This window comes from Hyalella azteca, unplaced genomic scaffold (assembly GCF_000764305.2).
Source record: "Hyalella azteca isolate HAZT.00-mixed unplaced genomic scaffold, Hazt_2.0.2 contig15098, whole genome shotgun sequence".
In the NCBI taxonomy this organism is placed as follows: Eukaryota; Metazoa; Arthropoda; class Malacostraca; order Amphipoda; family Hyalellidae; genus Hyalella; species Hyalella azteca.
The window spans coordinates 25,699-37,719 of NW_025944962.1; positions in this window are offsets into that span (position 1 = coordinate 25,699).

Sequence of the window (12,021 nt, forward strand, 5' to 3'; positions counted from 1 at the left end):
GATATATCCTTCAAAATTTCTACACCATTTCTACTCAGTCTTCTAAGTTGACGAATCGATTTTAAATCCGCAATGGTTTCGCAACGCCGTGCCTGCATCGAGCAATGAATATAAAGAGTTGAGGTTCAGAGCACTTTTAACGGTCTAGCCCAGCGGTTCCCACAGTGGGCGATATCGCCCCCTAGGGGCGATGGAAAGAACTTACCCCCAGCTGGGTGCATGGACCACCCACCCCCCAACGCGGCGCTATACTTAATTGACATCGAAAATATTCACTAAATTGTATAATTTAAAATATTCCCTAAACATTTCTATAATCATTTTGACAAAGAGCTGGAAGTAATCTGGAAAATATTTCTCAGTAATGCGATGAGAAAGGAATATTGTTATATATTGAGCGAAAATTTTAATGGAACTGAAGAAAACACACACGCAGGTAAGACAGTTTATTATTGGAACTCAAGTGTGACCGAAAACTACCAATTCACAAATGAATAAATACGCTGAACTCTCAATAAAGCACGCTGATATGAAGCACCATTTATCTTATAAGTAGCATACATCATTTACGACATTTTATTAGTAGTTTTCAATGGCACGTTTTTTTCATAAATATCTAATAGAAAGAATAATACAACTAAAAAAATCCAATAAAACCGTTTAATAAGATGAAATAACTTCGACAAATGATATATTAATGATATAATGGTTGCATACGGCCTCTTATTTTGAAATATCATACTTGTGCAATAAATGATTTATTGGCTTAATAAATAAAAGACCAGTTAGCTCTAAGATATAAAATAGAAACTCTCTTTTTAAAAGCTCATCCCAAGATCAAGCGCATGTTTCAGTCAACAAACGAACCATTTCTGCAACCCTAACAAAATTGTTGTAATGGAAGAGCTTCTCAGCAGACTCGCTACAGTTGCATTTAAGCTGTACACGGGGACAGTATTGGCGACAAGTGAACATTGAGGAACCAACCGCATGTATTTACTATGCTAGTGGCTTCGTGCATATATAGGTGTTATACTGGCCACGGAAGGATCCAGTAACATTTTACCCGAGGCCAGTAGCACGGTAGTTTGTGGCGGTTAGCATTTGAAAGTTGTAGTGGCCGCCAATAGTGAGACTAGTGCAAGCAACTAGGTCCGATACGAAACTTTATTTTTACGTGTGAAGCGATGGTTTTACAGTAGTCGATAAAAATAACGAACATTATATTGCCATCTCAATCTGAGAATAATTCTTCAAACGTAGCATCACTATGTCTCAAGCATAAAGCTTTTGCTAACTACTCAAATTACTTGCTATAGATTATTTGTATTATTACCTACTATCGAATGAAGTTTCTTATTCGTCGAGTTTTTCCAGTTCCAAGCGTTTCAACGTGTCAAGTGTGTCAACGTGCCATGTATTCCAACGTAGTGTTAAGAAATGTCAGGAGTTTCAATGTGTCAAGAGTTACAACGTACCAAGTGGTATAATGCATCAGGAGTTTCAATGTGTCAAGAGTTACAACGTACCAAGTGGTATAATGCATCATGTGTTTCAATGTGTCAAGTGTCCACTTGCAGCTCTCCTTGCCAGTCTCGGCTGGCATTGTATAGTGTGGTTCACATAAACTTCCTGATTTAAAAGCTTGATAAAAATTGAACTAAATATGATATCATTACGATATGAATTTTATTGAAAAAGACATAACCTGAAATTTTTTTATGGTCTAGTTTTTAAGATGACATCGGGCAAAAGACGGCCCCCTTTGTCGATGAATTCAGTCGGTTGATTTTTGAAGTTCAGTGCAACTCGCTGAAGCATATTGACGGGTATGTTGACGAAGGCTTGGCGTATGTTGCTCTTCAAATGAGGTGTGGTCTTTGGACAGTCATTTTAGACTATTTATTTAAGATAACCCAATTAAAAAATAACACGGAGCCAAATCAGGGGATCGGGCTTGCGAAAGATCGGGCCAACGATATACTTCGGCGCGTTGAACGGAATTTAAAAATAAACTAACTAAATTCATTGAAAATGGGGGCCGTCATATGCACGATGTCATTTTTTAAACTAAACGATATAAAAATTCATGTGATATCTTTCTAAATAAAATTTATATTATAATACTATCAATGCCAGTTCTTTTCTTATTGAGTTTTCAAATCAGGTAGTTTTGATGAATCACCCTGCGCAACCAGGTCAGTGCACGTAGCAAGGCACGAAGCGTACCCAAGTCATTGAACTAATCGTGCCCGTATGCCCGCAGCGTTAAGAGCCTCTTGCCGCTACGACCGTGACCAACCCACATGCTTTTCATCGCACCTTCTCGCTGCTGATGGCTCGACCAATCACAGACGCGCGTCTTCAATGCACGCGCATCATCTCCATCAGCGACGCAAGACGCTGCTTAGCTCGGCCAATGTAATCGTGTGCAACACTTGGTGCTGGGTGGTGGCGGAGGTGCTCAGACTGAAGGTAATCGTGTGCAACACTTGGTGCTGGGTGGTGGTGGAGGTGCTCAGACTGAAGGTAATCGTGTGCAACACTTGGTGCTGGGTGGTGGCGGAGGTGCTCAGGCTGAAGGTAATCACAATAATCTTCTGCAATTATCTGTATTGGGTTGTTGTGATGTCATGAATGAAGGTAACCGATGAATTAAAAAAACATCATAAATGGTGATAGTTAGGGCTCTGTTTCTTATTAAATTGACATCCTTTGACGTGGCCAGAGACAGGCTTGAGCATTGTCCTCTGCTGAAGAATTTAAGTATTTTTAGGTTTATTTAGGTTTAATTTAGGTATTTGGTATTTAGTATTTAGGTTTAATTTCGAATAACTTTTTAAACGACTAGAATTGTAGACAAATTTCATCTTGACTGTATAAATATGATGCTATTGTTTTTGTTTAAACATTCCTTCGTTACTAACGTCCACCATTTTATTATATATCACGGCAAGTTTATTAAAATGTTTTTCATGGATTACAATTTCGCATTTCAAAACTACGGCTTTTCATTGAAACAAAATGTTCAGTTTGTGACAAGATATACAAGCTTGTGTTGGGCTGTGTGTCAGCAGGACGCTTGTGTGGCGCGCTGTGTGTTCTAAAACAAGGATAAATAATTTACAACATTGCCATTAGTGACAACAGTGTCCTCAGAACCATTAGTTCCTGCTATTAGTGTCATTAATGGCATTAGTGTAATTATAGTTCCATTACTGTCATAGGTGCTAGTATTAACGCTCACATATACAGTGTACGCCTTAACTGCGTCACTACGCCGGAGGGAAGGCAGCGACTGCGTCACTACGCCGGAGTGAAGGCAGCGACTGCGTCACTACGCCGGAGGGAAGGCAGCGACTGCGTCACTACGCCGGAGGGAAGGCAGCGACTGCGTCACTACGCCGGAGGGAAGGCAGCGACTGCGTCACTACGCCGGAGGGAAGGCAGCGACTGCGTCACTACGCCGGAGGGAAGGCAGCGACTGCGTCACTACGCCGGAGGGAAGGCAGCGACTGCGTCACTACGCCGGAGGGAAGGCAGCGACTGCGTCACTACGCCGGAGGGAAGGCAGCGACTGCGTCACTACGCCGGAGGGAAGGCAGCGACTGCGTCACTACGCCGGAGGGAAGGCAGCGACTGCGTCACTACGCCGGAGGGAAGGCAGCGACTGCGTCACTACGCCGGAGGGAAGGCAGCGACTGCGTCACTACGCCGGAGGGAAGGCAGCGACTGCGTCACTACGCCGGAGGGAAGGCAGCGACTGCGTCACTACGCCGGAGGGAAGGCAGCGACTGCGTCACTACGCCGGAGGGAAGGCAGCGACTGCGTCACTACGCCGGAGGGAAGGCAGCGACTGCGTCACTACGCCGGAGGGAAGGCAGCGACTGCGTCACTACGCCGGAGGGAAGGCAGCGACTGCGTCACTACGCCGGAGGGAAGGCAGCGACTGCGTCACTACGCCGGAGGGAAGGCAGCGACTGCGTCACTACGCCGGAGGGAAGGCAGCGACTGCGTCACTACGCCGGAGGGAAGGCAGCGACTGCGTCACTACGCCGGAGGGAAGGCAGCGACTGCGTCACTACGCCGGAGGGAAGGCAGCGACTGCGTCACTACGCCGGAGGGAAGGCAGCGACTGCGTCACTACGCCGGAGGGAAGGCAGCGACTGCGTCACTACGCCGGAGGGAAGGCAGCGACTGCGTCACTACGCCGGAGGGAAGGCAGCGACTGCGTCACTACGCCGGAGGGAAGGCAGCGACTGCGTCACTACGCCGGAGGGAAGGCAGCGACTGCGTCACTACGCCGGAGGGAAGGCAGCGACTGCGTCACTACGCCGGAGGGAAGGCAGCGACTGCGTCACTACGCCGGAGGGAAGGCAGCGACTGCGTCACTACGCCGGAGGGAAGGCAGCGACTGCGTCACTACGCCGGAGGGAAGGCAGCGACTGCGTCACTACGCCGGAGGGAAGGCAGCGACTGCGTCACTACGCCGGAGGGAAGGCAGCGACTGCGTCACTACGCCGGAGGGAAGGCAGCGACTGCGTCACTACGCCGGAGGGAAGGCAGCGACTGCGTCACTACGCCGGAGGGAAGGCAGCGACTGCGTCACTACGCCGGAGGGAAGGCAGCGACTGCGTCACTACGCCGGAGGGAAGGCAGCGACTGCGTCACTACGCCGGAGGGAAGGCAGCGACTGCGTCACTACGCCGGAGGGAAGGCAGCGACTGCGTCACTACGCCGGAGGGAAGGCAGCGACTGCGTCACTACGCCGGAGGGAAGGCAGCGACTGCGTCACTACGCCGGAGGGAAGGCAGCGACTGCGTCACTACGCCGGAGGGAAGGCAGCGACTGCGTCACTACGCCGGAGGGAAGGCAGCGACTGCGTCACTACGCCGGANAGGAATGCTTACAGATTCACTGTTGGTTCCTAAAATCATTGGAGTGACGGAGAACGACTTGTGGTGTCGTTACTGTGTGATTGTATTTTTGTCTGTATAGTGTTAGATACAGCACTTGTACATTGTTGAGATTGTGTTTATATAGTTGTTTAACTCGTTTATTGTTGAGAGTGTGTTTCTACTGTTGTTTGTATAGTGTAACATACATATATCACTTGTATATTGTTGAGAGTGTGTTCGTATTGTTGTTTGTATAGTGCAACATATATCACTTACATATTATTGGCTAATAGACTAATAGTTCGACATNTACTGCTCTTATAGTAATAATAATAGTAATAATGGTATTGATAGTAAGAACAGCAATAATAATAATTTTATTAATAATGTGATCGATAATAATAATAATATAAACAATAATACTCATAATAATGTTGATATAAATAACAATAATAATAATAAAACGCTAATATAGGGGTCAGCATTTATTAGGCCGTAGACTAGTCGCCGATTCTTAACATCGCAGAACATTCACAGCTTCTTGCGGTCTCGAACTCGCAACTCACTGCTACAATTTGTTGTGCTTAATAAATAAGTTTCTGGGCAGAATTTTTGCCGATTCTGACCAGAAATTGTCGCAGGTAGGTGGAATCGAACCCGCACCTCACTGGAGCTGTAACCACTGGGCCACAGTGTTCTATATTGACAATAATAACTATTCACGAGCTCTGTATAATTTTTGCATATGCAAAATTTATTGCAAAAACGATCATTCTTGAAGAATATGCAAAGAAAAAATAATTTAAATGGTATCCTTTTTTAGTGTACACAATAAGTCTCACTTTGATAATAAATATTGTGTATTGTTTCATTTTTTATTGTACATATTAAGCCTTGCTTTTAATATTAATAATGGGTATAAAATCCATATTTGTTGTACAGATTCAACTTTAATTTGAATACAAATATTTGATTTAAAATCCATATTTATTGTACATATTGAGCCTTGCTTTGATAACATATATTGGGCATAGCTTCCGTATTTATCAAGTACATATTAGTCCCCTGGAAAACAATAGCTCTAGTGAACCTACTTATTACCTACATCTATTTATTTATCTTCTTCCTCTGCAAATATCTGTAATATTTCTATTTTTTTGGCGAAGATTCAAGATGGGAGACTTTAGATCAGTACTCACTGCAGTGAGTGGCAGAGAGCGCATTTTCCCGGACGGGTGGAATTCACGGACGGACAGTCACGGACGGACGGACATGACGAGCTCAATATAGCGCCTTTTGCCACAAATGGGAAAATGCGCTATAAGTAAAAAATTTCAAAATATAAACGAATTTGATGCCAAGTGGCACCGTACTTTCATTATGATTTATTGGTGCGTTAGATTATAATTGTATGATATATCACAGCGTATATTATAGTATATATAATATATTATTATATTATATTATATTATATTATATTATATTATATTATATTATATTATATCAGGGAAAAATGATAGTAAAATATACCCCTTACCCCCAACTGTGGGCATGGACCCCCCACTCAAGATGCAACGCAGCGCTATACTTAGTTGACATCGAAAATATTTACTACACTTTAAATTTTGAAATATTCCCTAAAATTTTTTTATAGTTATTCAGTTGAATGTCGGAATATTTCCTGAAATTATGTGAAAGCGACAAAGCGCTGTAAGTAATCTGGACAATATTTCTCATTAATGCGATGAGAAAGGAATATTGCTATATATTGAGCCAAACTTTTAATGGAATTGAAGAAAACACACACGCGGGTAAGACAGTTTATTATTGGAACTCAAGTGTGACCGAAAACTGCCAATTCACAAATGAATAAATACGCTGAACTCTCAATACTACGCTGATATAAAGTACCATTTATCTTATAAGTAGCATACATCATTTACGACACTTTATTAGTAGTTTTCAATGGCACGTTTTTTTCATAAATATCTAATATAAAGAATAATACAACTAAGGAAATCCAATAAAACCGTTTAATAAAATTAAATAACTTCGACAAATTATATATTAATGATATAATGGTTGCATACGGCCTCTTATTTTTAAATATCATAATTGTGCAATAAATGAATTAATGGCTTAATAAATAAAAGACCAGTTGGCTCTAAGATATAAAATAAAAACTTTTTTTTTTAAAAGCTCATCCCAAGATCAAGCACATGTTTCAGTCAACAAACGAACCATTTCTGCAACCCTAACAAAATTGTTGTAATGGAAGAGCTTCTCAGCAGACTCGTTACAGTTGCATTTAAGCTGTACACGGGGACAGTATTGGCGGCCAGTGAACTTTCAGGAACCAACCGCATGCATTTACTATGCTAGTGGCCTCGTGCATATATAGGCGCTATACTGGCCACGGAAATATCCAGTAAACTTTTATCCTAGGTCGATGGCACAATAGTTAGTGGCGGGTAGCATTTGAAAGTGTAGTGGCCGCCAATACTGAGGCTAGTGCAAGCAACTAGGCTGATACGAAATATTGTTTTCACGCGTGGAAGCGATGGCTTATACTAGTAGTTAAAAAAATTGTTTTGCTGTCTTAATGTGAGAACTATTCTTCAAACATGGCATCATTATCTCTCAAGCTTTTATTTTTTGATACCTATCCGCTGGCTATAATTTGTATTAATGAATACTATTCAATGAAGTTTCTTATTCGTCGAGTATTTCAAGTTTCAAGTGTTTTACCGTGCCAAGTATTTCAACGTAGCAAGTGTCCCGAAATGTCAAGAGTTTCAATGTTCCCAGCGTTTCAATGTGTCAAGAGTTACAACGTACCAAGTGGTATAATGCATCATGTGTTTCAATGATTCATGTGTCCACTTGCAACTCTCTTTGCCAGTCTCAGCTGGTCTTGTATAGTGTGGTTCACATAAACTTCCTGATTTGAAAGCTAAATAAAAATGAAACTGGTTAAGATATCATTACGATATGAATTTTATTGAAAAACCCATAACCTGAAATTTTATTATAATTTAGTTTTTAAGATGACATTGGGCAAAAGACACCCCTTTCGTCGATGAATTCAGTCGGTTGATTTTTGAAGTTCAGAGCAACTCCCTGAAGCATATTGACGGGTATGTTGGCAACGATTTAGCGTATGTTGCTCTTCAAATGAGGTGTGGCCCTTGGACAGTCATTGTAAACTATTTATTTAAGATAAACCAAGCTTAAAAAATAACACGGAGCCAAATCAGGAGATTGGGCCGGGTAAAGATCGGGCCAACGATATACTTCAGCGAGTTGAACAGAATTTTAAAAATCAACATTGAATATGGGGGCCGTCATTTGTCAGATGTCAGATTTTAAATTAAACGATACAAAAAATCATATGATATCTTTTTAAATAAAATTATGTTATAATACTATCACTACCAGTTCATTTCTTATTGAGTCTTCAAATCAGGTAGTTTTCATGAGTCACCCTGTGCAATCAGGTCAGTGCACGTAGCAAGGATAAATAAAATAAGTATGGTTAAATGTTGCAAACATTATAAAAAGGCGATTGGATGATACAATATCATCAGTAAATAAAATAAGTATGGTTAAATGTTGCAAACATTATAAAAAGATGATTAGATGATACAATATCATCAGTAAATGAAACATGTATGGTTAAATGATAGAATATTATTATTAAATGAAGCATTATTCAGATCATTCAAGAGTTACAAAAACGATAAAATACGACAATAAATGGATAATACGACATATTTTGTCACTGTACAGAAATTAAAAGCACGCTGGATATTATTATCAGGACTACACACCACATTTCATACACCACACACACAACGCACACCACACACCACACACCCGCAGGCCACCATGGTGCCAGAAGGGGCGCATAACACTACACACCACACACCACACACACCACACACCACACACACCACACATCACACACCACACACCCGCAGGCCACCATGGTGCCAGAAGGAACGTATAACACTACACACCACACACCACACACACTACACATCACACACCACACACCCGCAGGCCACCATGGTGCCAGAAGGAACGTATAACACTACACACCACACACCACACACATCATACACCACACACCACACACATCATACACCACACACCACACACCATACACCACACACATCATACACCACACACCACACACCACACACCACACACACCACACATCACACACCACACACACCACACACCACACACCACACACCACACACACCACACCACACACCCGCAAGCCACCATGGTGCCAGAAGGGGCGTAAGCGCAGGCCATCACCCAGGTGGTTGCCATGGTGATGGCGTACTCCTTACGCGTCGAGAACGCATCCCATATAATTATCTTGCCGTCCTGTATATACATGTAGAATTATAGTATTTAATTAGTGCATTGAAATATTGAACTTATACATATTGTTAAAAACGCGTCCCATATAATTATCTTGCCGTCCTGTATATACATGCAGAATTATAATATAGTATAGGTTGGCAGAATTTCTTCTTTCAAGCAGGTTTCATTGAAGACCAGAGAATTTGTTTTATTCGCAATTTTCTTATTAGTTTTTTCAATATATCGAACAATATTTTTAGTTTGAAGAGGCAAATCNACTACGCCGGAGGGAAGGCAGCGACTGCGTCACTACGCCGGAGGGAAGGCAGCGACTGCGTCACTACGCCGGAGGGAAGGCAGCGACTGCGTCACTACGCCGGAGGGAAGGCAGCGACTGCGTCACTACGCCGGAGGGAAGGCAGCGACTGCGTCACTACGCCGGAGGGAAGGCAGCGACTGCGTCACTACGCCGGAGGGAAGGCAGCGACTGCGTCACTACGCCGGAGGGAAGGCAGCGACTGCGTCACTACGCCGGAGGGAAGGCAGCGACTGCGTCACTACGCCGGAGGGAAGGCAGCGACTGCGTCACTACGCCGGAGGGAAGGCAGCGACTGCGTCACTACGCCGGAGGGAAGGCAGCGACTGCGTCACTACGCCGGAGGGAAGGCAGCGACTGCGTCACTACGCCGGAGGGAAGGCAGCGACTGCGTCACTACGCCGGAGGGAAGGCAGCGACTGCGTCACTACGCCGGAGGGAAGGCAGCGACTGCGTCACTACGCCGGAGGGAAGGCAGCGACTGCGTCACTACGCCGGAGGGAAGGCAGCGACTGCGTCACTACGCCGGAGGGAAGGCAGCGACTGCGTCACTACGCCGGAGGGAAGGCAGCGACTGCGTCACTACGCCGGAGGGAAGGCAGCGACTGCGTCACTACGCCGGAGGGAAGGCAGCGACTGCGTCACTACGCCGGAGGGAAGGCAGCGACTGCGTCACTACGCCGGAGGGAAGGCAGCGACTGCGTCACTACGCCGGAGGGAAGGCAGCGACTGCGTCACTACGCCGGAGGGAAGGCAGCGACTGCGTCACTACGCCGGAGGGAAGGCAGCGACTGCGTCACTACGCCGGAGGGAAGGCAGCGACTGCGTCACTACGCCGGAGGGAAGGCAGCGACTGCGTCACTACGCCGGAGGGAAGGCAGCGACTGCGTCACTACGCCGGAGGGAAGGCAGCGACTGCGTCACTACGCCGGAGGGAAGGCAGCGACTGCGTCACTACGCCGGAGGGAAGGCAGCGACTGCGTCACTACGCCGGAGGGAAGGCAGCGACTGCGTCACTACGCCGGAGGGAAGGCAGCGACTGCGTCACTACGCCGGAGGGAAGGCAGCGACTGCGTCACTACGCCGGAGGGAAGGCAGCGACTGCGTCACTACGCCGGAGGGAAGGCAGCGACTGCGTCACTACGCCGGAGGGAAGGCAGCGACTGCGTCACTACGCCGGAGGGAAGGCAGCGACTGCGTCACTACGCCGGAGGGAAGGCAGCGACTGCGTCACTACGCCGGAGGGAAGGCAGCGACTGCGTCACTACGCCGGAGGGAAGGCAGCGACTGCGTCACTACGCCGGAGGGAAGGCAGTGACTGCGTCACTACGCCGGAGGGAAGGCAGCGACTGCGTCACTACGCCGGAGGGAAGGCAGCGACTGCGTCACTACAACAATACAGGCGCTCTAAATTGGCGCCATTCAGTCGAGCTGTGAAGTGTTGAAAAATTTGTACGCATGCGCTGTGTGTTCCTTGTATGCCGTGCAACATGTATTGTGTAGTTGTATAATTCAGTGTATACAAGTATAGCAGTTATATGGCTGAGAGTACACAAGTGTAGAGCAGTTGTATAGCTGAGTGTACACAAGTGTAGAGCAGTTGTATAGCTGAGTGTACACAAGTGTAGAGCAGTTGTATGGCTGAGTACACAAGTGTAGAGCAGTTGTATGGCTGAGTACACAAGTGTAGAGCAGTTGTATGGCTGAGTACACAAGTGAAGAGCAGTTGTATGGCTGAGTACACAAGTGTAGAGCAGTTGTATGGCTGAGTACACAAGTGTAGAGCAGTTGTATGGCTGAGAGTACACAAGTCTACACTAGTCTCTTCAGTGCTCTAGATGACCATACAATGCAGCAACAGCCACTTTAATAACGTAGATGTACACATGTACATGTTTCGTACTATATCTTCATGCGTGGCATGTACTGAACGTATGTTAGTACACAATGCACACACTGTATTGCCAGCACTTGCGCAATATCAATTGTATTAACGTTTATTGATGCTGTGAAGGAAACTATTTGGCTAAGGTCTAAACCAAGACCTAAAAAATTGTGGGGTAATATATTTATATATTCAGTTCGCAAAGATCTCAATGTAAAAAGAAAAAGGACTTTAGGTAAACTCATTAAATCCATACTGTAAACATTTCCGAGCTCGTATTCTTTGCTTGTAAATTCATAATGGATTCCGTTAACATTCATCTTTCGTTGAAAACTGTCTCAGTTAACCGCCATCTCAGTTAACTATTCGTGTTGGCCCACAAAAAAACATGCTTTATCAAAAGCACTTTTCAGAGATAAAGTTCGATTCTTCATACACGACATATGTTAGCAGTATTTGAAAATTTAAATTCAGCCTTGCAACCCTTGAGCTCTGCGTTAAAGGGTTGAATAGCTTATAAAAATGTCAATTATGTGCTTCAGGGA